Source organism: Schistocerca gregaria, chromosome 2 (genome assembly GCF_023897955.1).
Source record: "Schistocerca gregaria isolate iqSchGreg1 chromosome 2, iqSchGreg1.2, whole genome shotgun sequence".
Taxonomy (NCBI): Eukaryota; Metazoa; Arthropoda; class Insecta; order Orthoptera; family Acrididae; genus Schistocerca; species Schistocerca gregaria.
In genome coordinates, this window is record NC_064921.1 from 768497429 (window position 1) to 768522802 (window position 25374).

The following is a 25374-nucleotide window of genomic DNA, read 5'->3' on the forward strand; positions in this document are numbered from 1 at the left end:
ACCCATCACCAGCTATCCTTAATTATACCCAAAACTATATCCTCACCAACGCCCATAAAAAAAGACCACAAAAAGCTTCAGTACCGACACTGACTTAGATCGCTGCACTCAAGAGGACCTCAAAGTAACCGGAAAGCACAGAATACATGAGTGCCAGAACACCCCACCAGAACTCACATCACCAGAATCTCATATGTCCCTCCTTTCCAGCCAGACCTCAATTTTCTCGGGCCCGCATCTCGTGGTCGTGCGGTAGCGTTCTCGCTTCCCATGCCCGGGTTCCCGGGTTCGACTCCCGGCGGCGTCAGGTATTTTCTCTGCCTCGTGATGGCTGGGTGTTGTGTGATGTCCTTAGGTTAGTTAGGTTTAAGTAGTTCTAAGTTCTAGGGGACTGATGACCACAGCAGTTAAGTCCCGTAGTGCTCAGAGGCATTTGAACCATTTTTGTAGGGGACTGATGACCTCAGAAGTTAAGTCCCATAGTGCTCAGAGCCATTTGAACCATTTGAACTCAGGAATACATGGCACGCGGTCAGGGGAACTGTCATTCGTCAACGCCATCTTCCGTGGCAACGACGCATTTTCGGAGGGGTCTTCTTTCCTCCATTTCCAGTCTGGGATCCGTCCCTACAGTTTGTTGGTTCTATTAATATTTACCGTGTGTAATCGGTTGTGGACGCATTTTCATCTGTTTCAGTTTCAAAAAACTGGTTCAAATGGCTCTGAGCACCATGGGATTTAACATCTTAAGTCATCAAAAAATGGTTCAAATGGCTCTGAGCACTATGAGTCTTAACTTCTAGGGTCATCAGTCCCCTAGAACTTAGAACTACTTAAACCTAACTAACCTAAGGACATCACACACATCCATGCCCGAAGCAGGAATCGAACCTGCGACCGTAGCAGTCCCGCGGTTCCAGACTGTAGCGGCTAGAACCGCACGGCCTCCGCGGCCGACTTTCAGTTTCACCCACAAGATTTGAGACGCACTGTAGACAATTGTGCACCTGTAGTTATGGCGGCTATGGAAACAAGAGCAACCATAAAATGTCGAATGCTGCGGCGATGTTAATTTATCTAGCAGTTGGCAGAGAAGAGAGAACATAGCAAAAACCGCAAAGTTAAGTGAGATAGTCTGCGACGCCAGAGGTACACAGAGCCGGGTTAGGGGAGCGCCGGAGGAAGGTGCGCCACAGGCGGTGTTGCTGGTTGCGGCCTCGGCGGGCTGCCAGCGGCTGCGGCGAGGGCGGCGCTCCGGCAGCCGTGACCGCGGCGGAGGCAGCGCCGGCGTCCTCGGGTGGCGCGGCACGAGGCCCCCGTGCAGTGGCGGCCACCCACGCGGGGACGCCGCCTCCGCCGCCGCGGCCACCCTTAGGTGTATAAAAGGCTAGGGCGCGCCGGCGGGCGGGCCGCATTGCCGCAGCGCGCGCTCTCTCGGCCACCTGCCGAGTTGCTCAGCCACGAGAGATCTCGGCGGCCGCCAGTCGCAGCCCCGCCAGTGCAGCGCCGACACACTGCACACTCGCCGCTCGCTGCATCTCGCCGACGCCACGCCTCGCCCCGCTTGCACCGGACACCGCCAGCCGGGCTGCGCCGGTAAGTCTGCAGCGGCGCGACCTGCCAGCTGCGCCGCTCCGCACCATCCGGTGGACTGCGCGTCCTGCTGTGCGCTAGGCGTCTCGCTTCGACGTTTACCTCGTTGCAGGAACAGTGCCGATGGAGTTGGGAGCACGAACTATGTAACGAAGACGGTGGACTGTGACGACTTAAAATACAACAGTTATCTGTGTCAGTCACTCATTTTCTTTCAAATCGCGTTTAGACGGGTTACACCCTCATCTGCAGGTGTATAAGTGGATTGTATTAGAATCTTTTGTTATGGATTTAAACAGCTGTCTAACCTTCACCTATATTTACACCTAGTGGGTGTTTATAATTAAACTGCCGCTGTTCACAGAAGTCTGCTGCTGTAATTATCGTGTGTAAATCTGGTGCTGCGAATACAATAAAGAAATGTTCCCAAACGCAATGGATTACGAACGGGACGTAGGCAGAAAAGACCAAACTTGTGACAAAGGTATAATGTTCATTTCATTATTAGCCAGTGCTTACACAATTTTTTCAGTGGTAGCACCGGACATGTCTTGCTGTACAGCACCAGGTTTGTACCTGGTGGCTAAAACTGTATTTTTTTTTTCCAGCGTCACTAGGTTGTGCGTATGTACCAACTTTTGCTGCCTTATGTTAATTACAGCCGAGGCGTCGGTGAAATGGTTCAAATGGCTCTGAGCACTATTGGACTCAACTGCTGTGGTCGTAAGTCCCCTAGAACTTAGAACTACTTAAACCTAACTAACCTAAGGACAGCACACACATCCATGCCCGAGGCAGGATTCGAACCTGCGACCGTAGCGGTCGCGCGGTTCCAGACTGTAGCGCCTACAACCGCTCGGCCCCTCCGGCCGGCAGACGTCGGTGAGTAACTGCTCATAAATCATAACGTCCCGATGAATACTCTGCAATTCACACTCACGTGCATGGCAGATGGTACGTGGAACCACCTTCAGACCATTTCTCTGCCATTCAGCTCTAGAACACAGCATGGAAAAATCTCAGTGAACAAACAAGACAGACGTGCAAATACTGCAATATTAATTTTTATCATTAGGTCAAAGTGTTCACGGTGTAACACTTTCCCTCAGTATACATCAACGAATCGCTTCCCTGGTTCTAGAGGAGGCGTAGAAGGCAAAAAATATGAGGGATGACAGAAACTGGAATATTAACAGTAAAATAATTGAGGACGTTGAGCGTATGTTCTGTATGTGCTACTCCGAGGTGAGGAAGTTGCCACAGTAGATGACTGACTTCTTAGCAGGCCACAGCCAATCACTAAAAAGACTGATGAGCCAGAAAAGTCGGTCTGATACAGTTTCTAAGCATACCTACAAAGCTATAGTGTGACGATCTGGAGATGATCATGTTTCCTAACTTAACTAAAGGATTCTTATGTAATGACACTTTGCCTCTTAAGATTATTTATGTAGTTTTCTGAGAGACTCGTGTTCATTTGCTATCTACAAAAGATCGTTGGATTCAGGAGAGGATTCCACTTGCCATTCCCTTCATATTAGCTATTTGGTCCCCTGACACTTCCGTGCGAACACTGATTTCCCTTACTTTATCACTACTGTCATTTCTTCCTGTGCTGAAAGGAGACATCATAATATTTAGGCGGAGATGGAAGACAGTAACTGAACTTTTTTGTCACTAAATGCCCACATAACGAAAACCTCTTTTGTTTTAATGATCACCACACCAACTCTCTTATGATGCCCGTGATATTCTCTCCCCTATTCGGCGATAACGGGCCTATAATACGAGCTGCTCTTCTTAGAATTTTTTCGTCATCGTTTGCAAATTCTGTATTTTAAGAATCTCATACCTTTCAGCTTTACTTCAGAAGAGGACGGACAAACGTGGTTTAGGCAGTCTCTTTAGTAGATTTGTTGCACCTTCTGCCAAATAAATGCAGCAATACAAACGCTAGTGGTCGTTATACATGAACATTTGTGTCAAGTGATTGTATGTTAGGAGGGATGTTGTTGGGATCGTCAGTCCCAAAACTGGTTTGGAGCAGATATTCACGCTACTCTGTCCTGTCAAAGCCTCTTCATCTCTGAAGAACTACTGCAATCTGTATTCATTTGAAAAAGCTTACTATGTACATTCCTTGGTGTCCATCTAAAATTTAAGCCACAACACCTCCCTCCATTTTTGAACTGATGAGTCCTTCATGTCTCAGGACGTGTCCTATCAAACAATCACTCATTGTACTCAAGTGGTGTCGTAAATGTCTTTGTTCCCCCTTTTGATTCAGTACCTATTCGATCTATCATCTAATGTCCAACTTTCTTCTATAGCACCACATTCTTCTCCACCTACTGACCTCTTCTTGTCTGAACTACTCATAGTCCACGTTCCTAGGCTACACTGCAGATACCTTAAGAAAAGAATCCCTCACACATGAATTTATGTTATGTGTTAACAAAATCATCTTTTTCAGAATTCGTTTGGAGATACACCGATGGTATGTCATTTCTACTAACACAGTAATACAAATGTGTATTTATTAGAGACCATTAGTGTTCTTTTTTTTCCATGTTCGAAATTAAGGTCAAGAGATACAACATGCTACATCCAGAATAAAGAATCTAGTGTAATCCACGGATCTACCTCAAGATGATGATGTAAACCCTCGAAACGAGTTGTGGACGAAGGTAAAAGTGACTCACACAGTTAATTGTTTTAATTTGTATGGAAGAATGAAGCGGAACGTTGATTATTTTTGAAGTAACATACTGAATACGTGTACCTGTATGGACGTGAATTGATACTGTGTGTAAACTGTACTTTTCTAGAAGAGGAAGTACTTGAAACGTGATATTAGGAAAGTGTTAGGTGTTAAGTGAACAGATTAGGTGCGAAAAGAAGAGGTAGTATCAAGAAGTGGTAAAAATGAAGCCTATGTAAAATATGTGTTGGTTGGACATCAGAAACTAAGTTACACATATCGTCTCATTCTATGATCATTGAGTAACTGGAGTGATGCATTGTCACAAGAGAGGACATGTTCAGGATTTCCTGCAGGTACAGTTCTGCTGCGGTTGAATAACATGTGCATCACAGTGTGCGACTGAAATGGTGCCGTAGTGAAACTGTTCAACAACTTGACAAAGACTGCACAGACCTAGATGATGCTGAATGGTGAGTCCAGAACTTGCTCCATGCGATTCCCATCTTTTCGGCACGTTGAAAGAACCTCTGGGAAAAGGAGCTTTGCCAAAGTTGACGTCCGCGGTATAGTACGATTCTTGTGGGCAAAATTTCTAAAGTTCACACAGAGTCACAGTGAAATTCGGACGAGATAAGGACCAAATGCAGTATCGCGTCCAGCCGTAGTGAAACGGTGCCAACAACTTGACAAAGACTGCACGGACGTAGATGATGCTGAGTGGTGAGTCCAGACCTTGCTCCATGCCATTCCCATCTTTTCGGCACTTTGAAAGAACCTCTGGGAAAAAGAGTTTTTCCAACGATGATGGCGTTCTCGAAGCGGTCGAGTGAGCCAGTGGTCAAAAAGTGGTCTTCTGTAGTCAAGGAACCGAAAGATTGATAGAACGTTCCGACCGTTGTTTGATGAGACTTGCTGGTTATGTTGAAAAATACTGTCGCTTTGAAATGCAGTGTAGCATTCAATAGAAGTTAGTTGGTCTGTCATAGTAATGTGTAACTTACTCTTTGACGTCCTCTCGTAGTTAACACCACAAACAGAAGTTTCCCAGAATAAGTTATACAGACAGACAAAATTTACGACATGAAAATAAATGTTTGAAGGACGCTGGATTGAGAAAGTAATATAAGTGCACAGAATACTCTAGGCGATGTGGATTATAGGAGTACCTCAGTACACATACATCGAAATACGCTGAGCATTAACGAATACTTTCTAATCACCACCATCATGCAGACCACACAGTATATGAAACTTCGTGGAGACTAAAGGTGTGCGCCTTACTTTGTGTTCTCAGTGACTCAACTATCTAAGCACATTTTTGGTACAAATCATTTAATACGTCTAATATTATTTCAGTCACAACCAACCAAAGATTTGAGCCATCATTAAGTTTGTTTGTCGCTTCTGCTTTAATAGATGCAGGTGCCCAAAGTCAATGCTGCGTGGTAGCTAACGTTGGCAGCGTCTTTAAAGCAGCCCAAACCGGTCTATGTCATTCGACTTCCCTCGAATCAGCCACAGCCATACGTCACCTCGCCCAGAGCCTTCTATAAGTGAGCGTATAGTACGTCGTAATGAATGACAGCAAGGGTGAGAAGACAACATCATACCACTCGTAGAGCTAATGTCTGCAAACGAACAAAATATTGTAACAGTAAATGAGGAACTTGATGAGTGCTCATTGGTAAGTGCTAATGTCTATTCTTTCTCAGGGACCTATGGTGCTAGAACGCGTCACGTACCAGTAATCACTGCTGAATGATATTATCTGTTGCCAACTAGTGCGGTGAAGCACAGTCAGTAGAAGAAATAAGCTACTGAAACGTGTGTTACGACCTTCTAAAATAACCAATTTGACACCAGACGCAACAGCAGAGGGGACAGTTTATAGGGACACGTAAAAACCATCGAAGGCTCGGGATTTATCTGGTACTAAAGATGGAAAGGTCAGCACAAGGCAGCGAGATACGAACTAGTCTTAAGAGTGAATCAGCAACGATAAACTTCATGGTAAGACGGTCTAAAGGAAACTGTATCAAGTATTTGGTAACAACGGTTCAGTATTTTTGTCAAATGGCCATACATGACCTTTTATTTCATACGTCACCATACTGCGCATCAAACTTCATATCGCCCACTGCGACGCTGTAACGTATTAACAAAAAGGTCGCAAACGGCCATAGGAGCTGCATTCTCGTAACTGAATAACAAAACTTCATTTATATTCCATCCAGAATTCTAAAACATTTACAATACTACAGGGATTTCCGCCTGTATTTCCGGCAAACATTACACACTTTCTTCGGAGCTCCAACACTCTATCTAAGGAAGTAATCAACAGATTGAAAGGACGCAGCTCTGTACCACCAAGATTATAGTGCCATCCTAAAGTCCGCAAAGTAATACAGAAGCAGAAAAGTTGTTCAGAAGGAGATGAAAGTAACAAACCACGCTTGGAGTAGATAAAAAAAAGAACGTTGACGTTCAGACCAATAGTGAGTAACACTGACGCACCTACTTATTGGTTATAGTGCTACAGTGCCTGAGCTGTTCAGGAGTACGATGCAGAGTTCACAGAACACAGGCACTGCAATATCAGATTTATCGGTTGACACCGGGAAAACGGTTTTCAATTGAAATGTCTCTCCGGCATGTGAAGATACATAATGGACGTATAAATGTTGGTTGTAGACACATGGCTGATGACGAACGGAAGTTTGGTTGTGGCCATGAAGCGTGCACGGTTAACCTAATAGCGCCGGCGCGGTAGCTCAGTGTGTTCGGTCTGAGGGTTAGCTACCCTCTGTAATAAAAAACTGAGTGAACGATTCAGCGAATAACCTGCGCGGCTGTCATCGGACGTCCACCCCGCACAAATTCAACGAACAATGTAGAACAAAATGAGATTTAAAAAATAATAAAGCGAGCGCTCGTGATAAGTGGGAAATCCGTTTCGAGTCCCGGTCAGGCAGAAATTTTCACTGTCGTGATTCCATTATACGGTTGATGGTTGTTCATATATGCAATTGCGAATACATTTCACCTGTTTATTGGATGGCCCATGATTTAGGTTTCTTGTTGAGACCTTTTGTAGGTAAATGTGAATATCATACTCGTAACTCATCCGATTTTATCAGTAGTTAAAACACTCATTTCCGATTTATTGGTCAGCTTTGACGTCGTTTCCTTGTTCGCCAAAGTATCTGCAACCTGCTTAACCGAGATGATGGTTGCCAGTTCGATCAGTCATGGAAAATTCTCATTTTACATCTGCGCTCTCAAAGAAAATACTCTAAGTCTTCATGCCATTCATAATTATTAACAACATAATCCGCAAGCACTGCGCATTCGCAGATCTTGCGCTTGTTCTGTTTTACTCTTAGACTCATCAAGTTTAATCTATAACTGACGCTCATGTTACCAGCAGTATTCTATCTGACGCATTCGCGTTTACTCTATATTATGTAAAGTGATTTAAAGACTTGCAAGTGACTCACCCTGAGAATGACTGACAGTCATCAGTCGAAATATCGGTATGGTACAATTTTACAAACCGTTTTTTCTTTTGTTGATTGGTCTGTGTCTGTAAAAAACAATTTAGATTTCGAAAGTATACCTTGATTCAAAACACGAAAGAGACTCCTCTGAATCTGCCAACTGAAAAACTGACATTGCCTATTAGTGATACCGCTTTCACAGTAGCAAAAACTTGGTAATTAGGTAATATCTCAATGCCATACCTCATAAAGAAGTAATTTAAAATATTTGATTCTGCGGCCAAGTTTTTCGTCTTGGTTAATACTAGCTCTGAAAAAATGACAGAATTAATTTATTCACATATTACGCTATCAATCGAGGTCTACTTGAGCTGGCAAATGACTTAAGTACACAATAAAGACGAGGAAACTTATCTGAAACATTTTTAGATAAAGAACAAACAGATACATTCTTCGTAAAGGCAGGCATAGGAATCGTACATTAGTACTGGATGCTTCAAAGAAGAGGTATGTTCCAAAACTAAAGTTGTGTGACAAGCTCTCCCCGATTCCTTTTGCAATAAAAGCAAAACGGAGGGCGATGATATCCCTTTTTTATATAAAATAGGAATATTAGCGATATATCATCGAGACGAGAGAGTCTTAAAAGCTTTATAAAGTGCCATTTCCCTTAGACAGATGAAATTATATGTAAGTATTTGCAGAGATCTAACCCTTTCTATTGTTCTTCATTTGACCTGTCACCGACTTCGTCACTAACATGGTTCAAATGGCTCTGAGCGCTATGGGACTCAACATCTGAGATCATCAGTCCCCCAGAACTTAAAACTACTTAAACCTAACTAAGCTAAGGATACCACACACATCCATGCCTGAGGCAGGATTCGAACTTGCGACCGTAGTGGTAGCGCGGTTCCAGACTAGAGCGCCTAGAACCGCTCGGCCGGCTTCACTAACATGTTCCACATATTCAATGAGACCACAGTTAACGATGTTACGGTGGGCACACGAGGAACATGGTGTTTATTTTACTCGGCTCCCAAATATTACCTCCGGGAAATCGGAAGACAAACTGTTGCTGATCACGGTCGCATCTCACAGGTTAAACTCCCAGAAGTGAGCTGGTATTTACGCGGCTTCTGTTGACCATTTATGTGCTGACGTCTCGTCTGGCTCTTCATGCCGACACCGGCGTCAGGTGAAGCCGCACCGTAAATAACCCTGCGTTACTCTGCACTTGTGAAACTGGAGAGCACCGCCAGAAACAATGGAGCTGGAAGAATGATGCAAGGCTGCTACAGGAGGCAGTCGCTCATTTCTCACGACAGCAGCCACACGGCTCCAAAACGTCGGCCCGGATCTCGGAATGCCTGCTGTCATGGAGGCTGTGCGTAATTTATTTACAAGTGGTCTGGAAATATTCAAAACGTTGGAAGTGACATCTAATTTCTGAATCTCTAATGCTTCCTAAAATATTATTGCAAGATCAAAATTTGTTAGTTTTAGACCCAAATATGACCATCTTCTAGACCAGCAGCTATTTTTACCGTACAATGAAGTGTGTTCTTCGAGTATGTGTAGGATCCTTTGCCGTAACAGTTTCAATCTGGTATCGTCAAACTATTCGAATACGCACTAACCACAACATACTTCCTGCACCGCTATAACTAGCATGGAAATGGGATTTCTCGTGTCTCCGGCTGTGGCATATTTGTGGCAATCTGAGGACTAACTCACAGCTTAGCACCGCTTCTTTCTTCCGGTACGTTGACGATTCTTTCCTGATTTGGTCACTGTGAACGAGCACCGCAGCGGCTCGTGTGTCACAAGATGATGTATGTCTCAACATTATATATTCCGTCCTGAAGGAGAGCAATGACAGAGCTTTGTTTCTTGGGCGCGTTAATTCATATAAGCTAGCTAGTCTCGGTAGTCAGTACTTCTGTTTTAAAGATGAATGTCTGGAACATCTATAGGAAGTTCGCTAACTTTATTCTAAATGAGGCTGCTTTTGTATGTCTTCTTCAGACAATGTGATCTCGAGCTGTTCTAACAGACAATTCCAAAGATTTTCAGGGTATCCGTGTCTCTTAAGATGGTAGGCCTTTCCCGGGGTCTTCGTTAGTTTCCGTGGCATTAATACAACGCCAGTTATGCCCATTTCCTATATTTGATTCAGTGAATCTATTTAATTCAAAAGCAGCTTTTCAGCTCAGAATGTTGAACAACTCTGTAACGGATCTAGTGCCACTCGACCTCTTCCTATTTTTAGTGTAAACCACAGACCTTCCCATATATCTTTCGACTGTTCTGAGCTAATCTTCCAGTCAAGTCGCCACAGACCAACATGGGTAGGATACAATGATCGTAAGCTTTTTTCCTTCATATGAACGAGCAAATTGATCCGAAGGCTGATGAGAGTTTTTGAAAAACTTATCAAACTGGTTTGACGAAACAGATGTTTTCTGATCTTACATCCTTCGTACTTACAGACTGACAAAACAAAATGCGTTTCCAAACTTTTTACAGGCGTGCGTTTCCAAAGAGTACACCTTTTACAAAGATCAATTCATTGGACACAATTCCTGTTTTGAAAAGTCTTACGGTGTGATCTGTTGATATTAAATTTCTTATGGCAGTGTCTTTAATATGTAGCCCTAAGTGACATGGAAGATATGACGGCAAAAAATCATTTTCAATATTTCGGGTGTGCAGTTAAGACAAACCCATTCTATAAGCATAAGTCACTTGCTCTCCTCCTGTCTGGCAACAGACGTTATCTTTCTTCTTTTTTATTTCCTTTTTATCATTTATCATGTTGCTCAACATTTAATCACAATTTGCAGGTGCACAGAGACTTCACTTTTCTTCTCTCCTTCGCCCTCCATCCCACGAGGTGATTTGTCCTTGTTACTCCAAATTTATTTTAATTGCTTGCATAGAATAACTGACAAATTTCCCGTCTACTAGTAAATCATATATTGTATTGTATTGTATGTTAACCGGGGACCTAGAACCGACGCGGAGGCTCCGTCCCCGCTGCAGCCGCAGTGGTCCACAATCCCACGACGACTACCGCAGTCCACTTCACCCCTCCGCCACCCTGCACCGAACCCAGGATTATTGTGCGGTTCGGCCCCAGTGCATTCCCCAGGGAACGTATCACACCAGACGAGTGTAACCCCTATGTTTGCGTGGTAGAGTAATGGTGGTGTACTCGCCGATATAGTGTAACTGAGGCGGAATAAGGGGAACCAACCCGCATTCACCGAGGCAGATGGAAAACCGCCTAAAAACCATCCACAGACTGGTCGATTCACCGGACCTCGACACAAATCCGCTGGGCGGATTAGTGCCGGGGACCAGGTGCTCCTTCCCTCCCGAAAAGCCGTGCTTTAGACCGCACGGCCAACGGGGCGGGCGTAGTGAATCATATAACTTTATCTTGGTGCCTTGAACTGTATGACACAGAACTGGAAAACAATAATATTACTCTTACATGAATGTATAGCTACGGTACTAATCCTCATATTAGGAGTTTTGCTACTTTCCCGGTCCGTTCAGACATTCGGTCGTTTCTTGGTGTATATTAATGAGATCAGTACAACAATGTCTCGAATAAAATACCGTTGGCGAATGATATGTCACTCAGTACAGCATGGGAGTACATTATTAGAAGAAACTACAGAACAAATGATACCTTCACTTACAAAAATCTGAGGCGAAAAAATGTTTATTTCATCAAAAAAGTCAACTGGTTCGTAATTACTTTGTAAAGGAGATCATTTTTTTCCTTAACAAGTGTAAAAATCGGAGACAGAATTCAATATGGTGAGCATAACAACACAAATAGGTATACAAATACTACTGTAGACCTTATTAATACTCAGACCATATAAAACTGTGTTATATATTTTCTGAAATAGACGCCCATAGAAGTTAACCACGAGTGTTGGAACATGGTTTAGTGACCGAAACAAAGAGAAGTGTTTGCATTTTACAGAAAGCGTAATTTATAACACAAAAAATTACATAACTAGTTGTTGTTTGTATAAGAATTCCACTGATCTGACAGCGTCCTTTGTATCACATGGGAGCTCGATTGAAAACAGAATTTTACTCGTCTCCCTCTGGTAACCAGTCTGCGGTCAAAACAGATCACTATTGAATAACTACTCACAGTTATCTCATATAACACGTGTGACGTTCATGTTGTTGCCGATCAAGCAAAGACTACGAAATCTTCCTAAAATTGAGTCACGTATCTCATTTCTAATAGCTGTTGTTGATTGATTTAGTAGGCTATATCGTAATAGGATTAGCGAAGAATAATTTTGAAATCAGACTAACGAAAGCAATAGGAACCATTGAGGAATCGCTCTACATATTCATTGTAATAAGGAAAACTGGTTAGAAATGGGGTGAATATCCAAACAAGAGCAATTACTGTAAGCTTCATGTTACTAGTATGGCTTTCGGGAAGTAAATGTTTATTTAACGAAAGAAAATGACGAAAAGTGAGAATGAAGCTGTGCAGCATTTTGAAAACTGCTTTAATTATCAAATATTGGTCTTTAGTTTCTTGTTCATGCCTTTTCTCTCGGTTATCGCACATATAATACCGACCATTAAGATGAACTGGTATTTCACCAGCCAACGAATTACGAATACGTTTTTCTCTCACCATAGGGAGCTGCGCATGTCGCCAACATCAAACGTAAATAATCACGTGACGTTTGTATGACATTATTGTTTACACTTTGCCCTAAGACTGAAATCTAACAAGAAGCGTGTTAGTAGTGGCGCTGGATTGTTGCTGCTACAGATGCAAATCGAAATTCATCAAAGTGGAAAGCGCTGCCTTTCATAGGCCAGTACTGCAGAGGTCTATTGACACTTATCATCCTAGCAAAAGCCGAACGCAGTGGCCTCGCGGTTCTAGGCGCGCAGTCCGCAACCGTGCGACTGCTACGGTCGCAGGTTCGAATCCTGCCTCGGGCATGGATGTGTGTGATGTCCTTAGGTTAGTTAGGTTTAAGTAGTTCTAAGTTCTAGGGGCTGATGACCACAGCAGTTGAGTCCAATAGTGCTCAGAGTCATTTTGCTAGTAAGAGGCAATTTAAGTGTAGACTAGTAACGACAGAAAGTGTGATGAAAGCAAAAAATGGTAGAGTATTTATGACAAGTGAAATATAGATTTGATGGTGTCAGAGGGTTGTATCAGTCAATCCGTTGAATTTATCCACATTTCACTTGCAGATGCGATTTTTGTATGAAAATCTGTTTCATTATGTGCAGAATATAAATATCTTCAAATTTTTGTCCTTATTTTAAACCACTTACAACAGGTACCTGTAGTACTAGCGCCTACAACGTGGAGAATAAGTATGTGCTATAAATACTGTAGTTTCCATAAGAACGACGATGAAAACTAAGCCACAAGAAAGTAAAAGAGGTTGAAACTCGTCTCCAAAAATATTTCAAAGGGCGATAAATAGCCTGTATGCTGCGTGCCTTTGCTCCAAATTAGGAGCTTTCTCACTTTACTAGAATGCCAATTCGTAAGGCCATTGGAGCATACTTTATCAATACACGCACCCGTTAATACGATAAACACAGTAAAAAGCCTAGAGCAGTGATCGCTATACTTCTTATAACAAAACAATTACTGACATACGAGTTGTGAAAGTTGACAAAGCGAAATTCTCTTTCATTCATCTATTTAAAGCTTTAAGCGAAGTTCAAACCATATACCGAATTCCAACTATTAAGATGCCTACGAAACCCGTGTACAATGTTAACAGGATTTTTGAGCTGGGTCTGTCTGTACTAGCGATACAATGTCATCTGATATCTGCAGAGCGCTTTCGAACTAATCTTACCACAGTCAAGTGACTTTTGGAACAACGTTATATGCGAGAAAACTTCTGTACTGTGCATCTGAAATTCCACTCTAATATACCACAACTCTAAATGTGTGACTCAAGGTCGCCTCCGAACATTTGACGTGATATTGCTTTACACTGTATTTTCCATATATGCCTTTTACAGCCTGACAATTTCAAGTCAAACTCCTTCCGTAAATAAGACTTCCGTCTGTGGGACGGGATGAGGCTGCTATGAAGGTCGAGAGGCCATTCCGAAAACGGAAATTGTCACCACACACGTGGAGAGCTATGAAAAACGCCAGTCAACAGAACTGACGGGTGACGTCAAAAGCGTGAGAGAAACAAGTAACATAACTCAATGGTGACGAATTTGCCCCACGAGGCCGGTGTACTCCACCTTCCGCGGTGATTTCTTAGCCACCAAGGTACCCGACAACAAGCGTCTGTTGGCTGATTACTGAATTCTGAGCAGCTGAGGCTTTCGAGTCTCTCTTTTAATATGTTAATATTTGTTATACATTGAGTTGACGAATGTCAGGTGATATGCACATATACAGATGACGATAGTCTCACATACAGAGGGATACAAGAGCAGGGCATTGACTTAGAAGTCATTTGTACATAGGTAATTCATGTGAAAGTTTCCGACATGAGTATGGTCTCTCGATGGGAATTAATAGACTTTGAACATGGAATGGTAGTCAGTGCTAGAGGCATGGGTCATTCAGTTTCGCAAATAGTTACGGAATTCAGTACTCTAAGATCCACAGTGTCAACAGTGACCAAATTTCAGGCATTACCTCTCCCCACGGACAATGCAGTGTCTGACGGCTTACGCTTAACGACCGAGAGTAGAGGCGTTTGCGTATAGTTGTCAGAGCTAACAGAGCAGCAACACTGCGTCAAATCAATGTGGGACAAATACTGTACGACGAACGTATTCGTCAGTACAGTATGGCGAAATCTGGCGTTAATGGGTTATGACAGCAGACGACCGAAGCGAGTGCTTTTGCTAACAGCTCGACATCGCCTGCACCGCCTCTCCTAGGCTCGTTGCCATTACGGTGGCCTGGTCCAATGAGCCCTGACTTCAGCTGGTAGGAGCTGATGATATGGTTCGAGTGTGGCGCAGTCCCCTCAAAGCTATGGTCTCAAATTTCCAACAAGGCACTGTGCAAGCTGGTGGTGGCTCAATGATGGTGTGGCCTGCGCTTACAAGGAATAAACTGGTTTCTCTGCTCCAGCTGAATCGACCATTAACTGGAAATGGTTCTGAAACTTTATGGCAGCTTAAAACTGTGTGCCGGAACGAGAATCGAACTCGGGACCTTTTCCTTTCGTGGGCAAGTGCTGTACCATCTGAGCTACCCACGCACGACTCACGGCCCGTCCTCACCGACTTACTTCTACGAGCACCTCCTCTCCCACATTCCAAACTTTACAGAATTATGTAAAGTTTTGGAGGTAGGAGACGAGTTACTGGCACACTCCGCTGCAGAGTGAAAATTTCATTCTCGAAATATTTATATTCGGCTGCTTTGAGACCATTTACAGTCATTCATGGACTTCACGTTCCCAGGCACCTCAGTGTATGAAATTGCTACTACACTGCAGTAGCGCCTACACGCTATTATTATTGTTATTAATGTTAGTGGCAGTAGTCAGATACAAAGTATTCTCAGCTAGAAGACTTCCCATTTCTGTCAGTTCAGAAGTAAGAAGTCCTGGAATTAAGTGATTAACAAACGACTAATGTAGTGGATAAAATTTAATTTAGTTGATTTTAAATGCTTATGCGGGGTGTGGCTGTAGCAAAAGCCAGTTAGGAGAGGTTTCGTACGGAGGACTCATATTTTGTAACAAGGTCTACCCTCAATGTGGATTGTTACCTTCCTTTTCCGAAAAGGAGTTACTGGTATCACTCTAAACATTCATGGTGGTGTCTTTTTGTTCTATATCGTGTCTCCCTACCACTTTCGCGCAACGACGCTCTGAGTGTGTTTTTTAGGGAATTAACTAGTTTGAACCTGGGACCTGTTGCTGGTAAGGAGACGCCAGACCACACATGACATGTAGAATTCAGAAGAGTTCAGTGGGACTAGCGATGATATAACCAAATACTAAATTACCTCAGCGTCAGCTCCACTGCACTCCCTGTAAAAGAATCTTAATACTAACTAAATATAGTGGAAAGGGTTCAAGGCTTTCCTATTTTTAGTTAGCTGGTAAAATAACGTCGAAAAAGCAGTTAAGTTTACCATAGGAAGTTTTATTCTACTCACTAAACATCATTTATAAATTGCACTATTGATAAAAGGAAATGTTTTAATAAGGATGGTAAAAACCAACTGCGTTCAACAAAGATGTGAACGAATATTCCGTGAATGGGTTTCCAAGTTCTACAATCGATCGAAGGATGACCTATGCTATATCACATCTATAATCTAGGTTTAATTTAAGTTTCACAAAAGAGAAAACTATCAGAATGGTCTATAGTGACCCTCAATTATCTTTAATTACTTATCTAATTTGTCGTAAATTACAGTGGCTGACGTGGCTTCTCAATAACTATATAACAGAAAAATCATCGCTTTTCAGATTTCTACTTCAAGTGGCAAATGTGAACACCATGAGTTTTAATTAACGATCGACACTAGCATTACGCAAAAAGGGGGTGTAACAGATGAGACTTCTGCAGTTCTGAGTGAAGCCTTATGCGCTCAAAAATGCGGCATCGCGTGCGTTCATTACCTTGTCGGTGTTTAGGCAGCGTCAGGGCGACAGCGGCCGCCGCACCAGCCATCCAGCTCGCCGTCTCGGAACTAACTCTCCACTAACTTCTCCTTACTACAGTTTACCGAAGTTACTTAAAAAAAACTATCTGGCTATGTTTTCATCTGACCAATCAGGGTCTCAATGTTAACCTTAAGCTCCTTCTACAAAAATTCTGTCTATCAAATGAGAAACGTTATACTTTTCGTGGGGGGGCAATGTTTTTAAAGTTTGCAATGTAACAGAGACGCTAAAAAGTCTCACGCTAAAACCTGCAGCTGGTGTGGTCCTTTTAGCGTTATCGTAAGATCTATACTGTTCTTCTGGAGGGCTCTATCTTTTAACATGGGCTGGGGGTGGTCCTTGACTTACCTGAGACACGAAAAAGTCTCACGCTAAAACTTGCGGGTGGTAGTGGCCCTTTTTGTGTTATCGTAAGATCTATACTGTTTTTCTGGAGGGCTCTAGCTTTTAACATGGGCAGGGGGGTGGTCCTTGACGTACCTGAGACGCGAAAAAGTCTCACGCTAAAACGTGCGGGTTGTGTGGCCCTACTGGTTAGCTGGCGCCGTAGGTGTCCAGACCTTTCCTTATCGTAGGGCCTTCTAGCTTAACACGGTTCTGCTCTCGGCTTCTGTCCTCGTTTCTCCCCTCGGAACTGCGCCTGCCTCACGGTGGGAAGGTACGACATGCATTTAGGCATTCTTGTGTTAGTCTGTGGTATTCCATTTGCTCACTCGTTACTCGTATTACTTCGGTTAATTTAATGTCACGATTTATTCGGAGCTACGTGACATACTAGTGGATTTGCTTATCATGTCAGGGATTTCATGGAAGGTGTTGGATTTGCCTGACACCTTACATCACTCACGATGCACTTCGTATAAAAAAAGGTTTTTAGAGATAACCAGTTACAGTTGTCTCATTGATCAATAGTTCACAGTAAAAAAAAGTCTTTTCCCTTTCAACATTTTAAAAACGGACGTGTTCATACAAATTGGGTTTTTATTCCAAAGTTTATTTAGGACTTATGATGATGATGGTGTGGAGAGGTGGGTGCAAATGGGGGAGATTACTAGCTTATATGTGATTGAACTTCGGGATCTTGGTCTCAGAAAGGTTGAAACCACTGCTCTACATCGTTAAATGCCGGAATGGAACCTTGGAAATGGAATGGCTGGTTTCATTCTCTGTCCTTACCCATTTTTCTCCTCTAACGTTCTCGCTGTCGTCGTGAAGGTATACCCTAGCCTTCCCGTGGCTACAATCTTCAGAAAATTTTGCCTTTTTATGTTTTAGGCCTTCTTTTTTCCGCAGTCGCAGTTATACAAGTAATATGTTGTGTATACCGTCTCTTGCGACAGTTGTAAAAGTCTTATTTAGACCATACCCGTTTCGCTTTATTTCGAAAGCATCTTCAATGGTGACTTAAAATGGGTTTTTCTCACAAATTTGTTTGCAAAGATCGTAAACAGTTCTCGTACTTTACGTTAGCACTACCGAAATTGTATGAAACTACAGTTATAGCGACTTTTTGCTTCCTACTCACTTCATTCCTAATATTCTTCCACGGACTGTTGCTCGATTTTTAGAACAGTGCACTTTATTAACACTGGGTATATTTTGACTTTCATGTTGTGTAGGTGCACTTGTACCTCATGTACTGTTTTTTTTAATTGACTTTCGAGACGTGCCCTTACAATCGTTACAACAAGACCTTATGACGGTGTGTTACGACAATTCAGACATTCTTTAAGGGTCAAGCCGTATCCTGGTACGAAATTATTCAGGCTTATACTTATCATCTGACACCATGCAGGTGATTTTCCTGTCAGATACGACGATACGAAGATACAGTCAACACAACACCCAGTTTCCGAGCGGAGAAAATCCCCGATCCGGCCGAAAACGAACCCGGGACGTTTCGGTTAGTATTCTGCCACGCTGAGCTCGCAGCTATCAAGGCGGACCCAGAGTATACTTTGTTTTGACGTTGCGATAGGCGATCGTCTTTTGTTTCGCTATCCTCGCTGTGGAAGAGCCTGCTATTCCTCTATGTGTCTGTTTATATTTTTTCGACTCCTGTTCGTGCATATGCATGTGTGTGTGTGTGTGTGTGTGTGTGTTTGTGTGTGTGTGTGTGTGTGTGTGTGTGTGTATGTGTGTATTTGCAGGATGTTTTCGTGGTACACAAAAACTCGTGAGTACTAATTTTAATTGAGTATTTTTAACGACATAAATGTAAAACGTGAGAACTTTTTACGATCGTAAGAAGCAGATTTGTGAGAAAAATCATACTGTTGCGGTAACCACTAAAGATATTCTGAAATAAAGCGAAACGTCTGTGATCTAAATATCAGTTTATTACAGTCACCATTAACAAAATCAGTAGAAAAGATAAAATTACAGTGAGGAGCATAAAATTAATCACAATATGATGACTACTTATACGCATTTGTAGGAATTATATTGTAATTATATATAAGCACCTTTCCACAGAATTTACTGAATATCTTTAGACGATACGTGAGAACCGTACACAGCCACTTAATAAATTGTGATCCAGTTAAACATTGATTACAAGTCCCAAAATGATACTTCACCTTTGTAAACTATAAATTTTTATTCTGCATTTTGAAACATCGTCAAAGATTTCACGAAATGTCTTTTACACAAATACACGTAGCGGAAACCTTCTATAGTATCGTAACAGGTGACGAATGTTAAGTACAGATGTAAAAGAATAGCAAGATGAATGAACACTTTTCCTCCTAAGTTCGCCAGCTCTGCTTCACGGTGCGGATCGGTAAGAAAGATGGAGCATTGAAACTTAATTTTATTTGGTCCCATGTGCCCGTTCGCTGACAACAGCTTCCCGGTATAGCGTGGATCTTCAGCTGAGAACGAAACTGGTGAACTTGGACGATTTATCACGAACAGAACATACAGCGCCAACGATCACTTCCTTCCCGCTGGTAGTCCAAGGACGAGAGCCATTTCCCAATAGTACAGCCAACTCAGGCGCCACTTCGCCGGTAAACACATCCGTTAACGATGCGTCCTCCGGGGGTGTCATGCACGCGTTTGTTGATACCATCATAACCCGATACTCCCAACCTGTCATTGTTCTTGAGCAACTCGAAAACGGAACAGAGTCACTTGCCTTGGTTCCATTTTCTTTGTGTGGCCGAAGAATTTCATTTCTAGGAAGCTCGTTATGGGAAGGTGTGTTTCTTCCTGATAAGGTTATATTATTCTCGCTGATAGGGCACAATCAAGGCATGGGCTGGAGGATTTCGAGTTTACAGCAGCTAATGAAAATACGCTGAAGTAAACTGAAAATCTGTCAGTATTGATTAACGTATTCGACTTGGGTGTCACCGAATCCACAACTGGGGTAAGCAATATCGTACAAGCATCGTAGAGAAACAGTGTCTAGGAATATGGAGTGAAAGGATCACATAGGCCCAGGTGAAGGTAATGCAAACTTCAGGTAGAGATTCTTGGTGGGTATCGGGAAATCAGTCTACGAAATAGACTGCTTAAAGAAATTGACGCTTTTACTGTAACGCCCAAATACGTAGAACACCTATCCGTGGACATCCAATGCGTACAAATAAGGACTAGTTCGTTTGACTCGTGGCTGAAGGTGACGGAAACATTTCAGCATCTGAACAGGGTGACAGAAGAATGGAACTTAAAAAATTTAAAAAACAGATAAGTTCATCTGCCCATAAGCAACACTTTGTCACTATCAGAAGACGGTGACTCTCAAGGAGTAGGCGACACTAATCTCTTGCCTACATGTCGGTGATTATATACCATCCTCAGAGTCGCTCTGGACTGCATATACGCTTTAGCAACGTCCCCAAATGGAGACTTTCTGATAGCTCCTTATATTTTATAACAAAGAAACCGCTATATTAATTTGTTGTTAGGGGGTAATACCCTCGTCGTTGCACATCTTTATCCCACGAACTCATTCCTATTAGCATATGACTCTTCGGGGCTGTATGGCCATGGTCGAAGAAACTTCTCGGTTCCAGGAGTTTCGGCCAGAGCTGCAGTGGACTTCTTCTGAGGAGCCACTGGCGATGCTGTCTTGCCAACGGACGAGTCCGAAGTAGGAGGGCGACGTACATACTGTGTAAAGAGTTTTGTTAAGGATAACAATTTACCTATCGATTCTCCAGAACCACTGCCCAATACCATTGAGTTTCATGCGTTCTTCTTTACCGTTAAAATTATCACTATACTTACATAGGGTGAACATTAATAAAGCCGTCAAACTGCAGGGACGGATTCCTAACTGGAAATGGAGGAAAGAAGGTACTATAAATATGTACCCGGAAATGCATCGTTGTCACGGTAGATAGCAATGACGAATGGAAGTTCCTCTGCACACGTGCCATGTATTCCTTGTGTGTTGCGGGCTGTATGGTTGACGCAGCGTACCGTAAGCAACAGAATGGTCCGCTATTCATGTCGGGAATAAGCCTGGATGGTGTTTGTACACGGCCAAGAAGATGGAAAGGGTCGAGAGGCAGCACGCCTATACAAAAACAAGTCCCCTCAGAGACACCAACCATATCACACAACGTTTCAAGCCCCTGTTGGACATTCGTGTCATCGTGGGTTCTTTCAGACAGACGAACGCGCAGGGAAGCGGCGGACTGCACGTGCACCAGATCTAGAGGACCATGTTCTACAGGATATTGAGACGAACCCTGGTAGAAGTTCCAGCCAAGTGGGCCGCCAACATAGTGTTCAAATGGATCTGAGTACTATGGGACTTAACTTTTAAGGTCATCAGTCCCCTAGAACTTAGAACTACTTAAACGTAACTAACCTAAAGACATCACACACAGCCATGCCCGAGGCAGGGTTCGAACCTGCGACCGTAGCGGTCGCGCGGTTCCAGACTGAAGCGCCTAGAACCGCTCGGCCACCCCAGCCTGCAACATGGTGTAAGGCAAAGCACGTGCATGTGTATCCTGCATGACAAACGCTACCATTCCCGTCACCAGCTTGGAGGGCAAGAATTATCAGCAGCGGATTTCTCTCTACGGTAAGGATTTAGTTGGTGGTTTTTCCACCAGACCATCACAATTATGGGATATCTCTCATCAGTCCTCTTTATAGACGAAGCAACCTTTACAAGAAATGGCATTAGCAGTCTATATAATCGTCATCTGTGGTTTACAGGAAAGCCTCAGGGAAAGATTGAGGGGTCTCTCATCATCGGTTCAGCGTCAATGCGTGGACAGGGATTCTTGTCGGCCACAAACCTGCACCGGTTATCACTCCACAAGGCCTAGAAAGAGGAACGTACTTGGATTTCTTGCGAAATACGCTGCCTGAGCTGGTTCGTAATCTGCCTTTGGCAATACGACAGGTTATGTGGTTTCTGCATGGCGGAACACCACTCCACATCCGCATCACAATTCGCCGACACCTCATGAACATCTATCCCGGACGTGGATAGGACACAGAGGCACTGTAGCATGGCCTGCTAGATAACCGGGATTCAACCCACTGTATTTTTACCTTTGGAGGCATCTGAAAAGCTTTGTGTATTCTGAAGCAGCTGCTGCTGTGCAGACCCTTAACCAGCATGTTCCCGATGCCTGTGACATTTGGACAGAGGCCGGAACGTGCTAAAGAGTGCGACAATCCTGCATTGCATCTCATCTGTTGTGAGTGGATGCCATGCAGCTGTGGACAGTGTTCCGAGACGATTTATTGTCGTTGCAGGCACACAGTCCATTTCTGAAAACATGTTCATAGAACTTCTCTCCTCAATTTTCAGTCAGCAATCAGCCTCTGCAATTTCTCGGTTTTACTAACGTTCACCCTGTATATTGTGATGGCTTCACAATATAGTAGTGGATAATAGTATGTTTTAGTAGAATAAATTTTAGTTTCGGGAAACTTCACTTCATGGTTACCTGACTAAAGACCATGCTTCCCTATAGTTGATTTTTCTGGTTTCCTTAGATGGCAAAGACTTTTATCAGTACTACCGTAAAACACTCAAAGTTGCTAATTTGACATTTATTTACTTTATTTTATAAAAGTGAATTTTGCAAACATTGGCTGTTTTTTGCGTTTATTTGTTAGCAGAAGTGGTTGCCTTGCAATTATACCGGCACACTGGAAGTTAGTGAAGACTTTTACATTCCTTATCTTGTATTCACGCTTCCCTTGTTAGTTCCAGTGTAGCCCTTTCCACAAATAGACGGTCTCTTATATACTCCACTTGCTGACAGAGGAAGCTGTTCGTCATTTACAGATCGGAGTTCAAAAATGGTTCAAATGGCTCTGAGCACTATGGGACTTAACATCTGAGGTCATCAGTCCCCTAGAACTTAGAACTACTAAAACCTAACTAACCCAAGGGCATCACACACATCCATGCCCGAGGCAGGATTCGAACCTGCGACCGGAGCAGTGGCACGGTTCCGGACTGAAGCGCCTAGAACCGCTCGGCCACTAAGGACGGTGACTCGTCAACAACTATGCAATCCGGTAGTGAAAGGCTTCACCACTTCTGCTTGTCTTACCAGATATGTGGATCATTTTGGAGCACTAATTCCAAACTCAGAAATCAATAACGCTAACGAAACAGCTTCTCCACTCCAAAACCGGGACTCCTATACCGAGGAGGACTGCCATTCGACTCGTCGATTTCACGTGTTGCTAGTGTAGCGTTTCCCCTTTTAACTTCTAGCCTTACTACATTAGTACGGCGGACACAGTAATAGCATAAGTTGTAATTTGCGGAAAGTTAATGTGGGGGCTACGTTGAATGAATCGCAAATGTAAAGTCCAGCAAACTGCACTTCATTCTTCCCTAGATGTCCAGGTGGAGGCTCCCTCAGTCATATCTTACGAAACTGTTCCGATGTCCCCACAGAATTTCCGCGTCTCCCAATATACGATTTAAAGACAGTAAGTTTCGGAGTGGCTTTCGGGGATACTACCACAGTGCTACAATTAAGTCTCGATACATAGTATAACATACCTATTGAATACGACTGCTCCATGGAAAGGATGTTTGTCGTTATTGTGAATGGAGTAGTATTCAACAGTATATTCACTAAAATATAAATTTTTACATAATTGTTTCTGTTAAAATTGTCTCATTTTTAACGCTGTATGATAATGTTCGCAGGTCTGGTTTTTACGAGTAATATCTAATGATTCTAGGATTCTGAAGGACTGGTGGCTCCCTAACTATGAAATAAAATAAATAACTGCGCTTTTGAGTACCTGTACTTTAACTCTTCAACATCGGAAAACAGAATGTAACATTCATTTGCATCCTCAAGCTATCAATTCCAACTACAATGTCTGCTTCCTACAGCATCATAATCATGACTTGCTTCCATTACTCCACAACTTCCTCCCAAGTGTGGGAAGACAAGGCACAAGGATAGTATTTGATCCAAAGAGGTTTACATCGTCATCAAAGGCATTACCCGATAAATACTTGGCAAAGCTTGGTAGATTTAAATGTGCACATTATTATGTTAAACTGTACTTAGAAAAACCGTCTAGATCGCACAAATCACATCCATTGGAGATCGGTTTCAGTCCAAAGACGGACCATATTCAGAACGTACTTCAAAGCTGATGTATGGAGACGGATCCATGGAGTAGGAACTGCAGAAATCATCATATGCTGTCAGATTTATTTCATATTAAAACTTCCAAAATTTGTACTAAAACATAAGATCTAAATAGCTGTGTATGAAAAAAGTAAATTTCAGTGTGTGTAATTTTATACGGACTTATTGATTTATAAAATGAAATTACAGATACCCATCGCTATCGAAGAGTTCAGAATAAGTGTCAGGCTTGATTACATCACAGTGGGTAGCCATCTGATTTACTAAACCAGACCAATTGTGGAAAACGCGTTTTCACAATCAACCCTATATAAGAGGCAATCTGCACTCGTTAATCACAGAAATGAACGTGGAATGTGATTAGAGCTCTTTGAGCATCATAATATTCACAAAACATTGGATTGTATCTGTTTCTTCAGTTCATTTCATCGTACTATTCAAAATAATACTTCAGGTTACTTTCTTAAATGATACGTAGCGCTCTCGATCTCTGTGTATTCACAATCTGGATGGCAGCAGTAGACTGAATAAAAAATGTATCCCGATGCAAAGAAATAAGAAACAGTATACAAGTATAAGAAGCAGCATACAAGGAGACGTCTACCATCATCACGTTAATAACCCAAATAAATATCTAACTTCACTACAAATATTTACAAGTAATACCGCAAATACTTACTGGCTGACGATTGCGTCAGAGCATGGTAGGAATCAACGTTTATACAAGGCTCCAGCCAGAGGGCTGACTGCGGCTATTCAATGGAAAACTACATAGCCATTAAACGCTTTACGTGACCATTCACTGAAATAAACGTACTGCACTACTGGCCATTAAAATTGCTACACCAAACATAAATGCAGATGATAAACGGGTATTCATTGGACAAATATATTATACTAGAACTGACATGTGATTACATAGATCCTGAGAAATCAGTACCCAGAACAACCACCTCTGGCCGTAATCACGGCCTTGATACGCCTGGGCATTGAGTCAAACAGAGCTTGGATGGCGTGTACAGGTACAGCTGCCCATGCAGCTTCAACACGATACCACAGTTCATCAAGAGTAGTGACTGGCGTATTGTGGCGAGGCAGTTGCTCGGCCACCATTGACCAGACGTTTTCAATTGGTGAGAGATCTGGAGATGTGCTGGCCAGGGCAACAGTCGAACATTTTCTGTATCCAGAAAGGCCCGTACAGGACCTGCAACATGCGGTCGTGCATTGTCCTGCTGAAATGTAGGGTACCGCAGGGATCGAATGAAGGGTAGAGCCACGGGTCGTAA

At 42.9% G+C, this 25374-nt stretch overlaps 1 protein-coding gene across 1 annotated transcript in view; it reads left to right on the forward strand.

Moving 5' to 3' along the window:
* Positions 1 to 1546: 1546 nt before the first annotated feature.
* LOC126334994 (sodium-independent sulfate anion transporter-like) overlaps positions 1547 to 25374 on the forward strand; it is a 696684-nt gene continuing 672856 nt past the window's right edge. The window contains exon 1 of the mRNA XM_049997810.1: positions 1547 to 1596. The gene's annotated coding sequence lies outside the window, so the exon portion shown is untranslated. The remainder of the gene's footprint in view (positions 1597 to 25374) is intronic.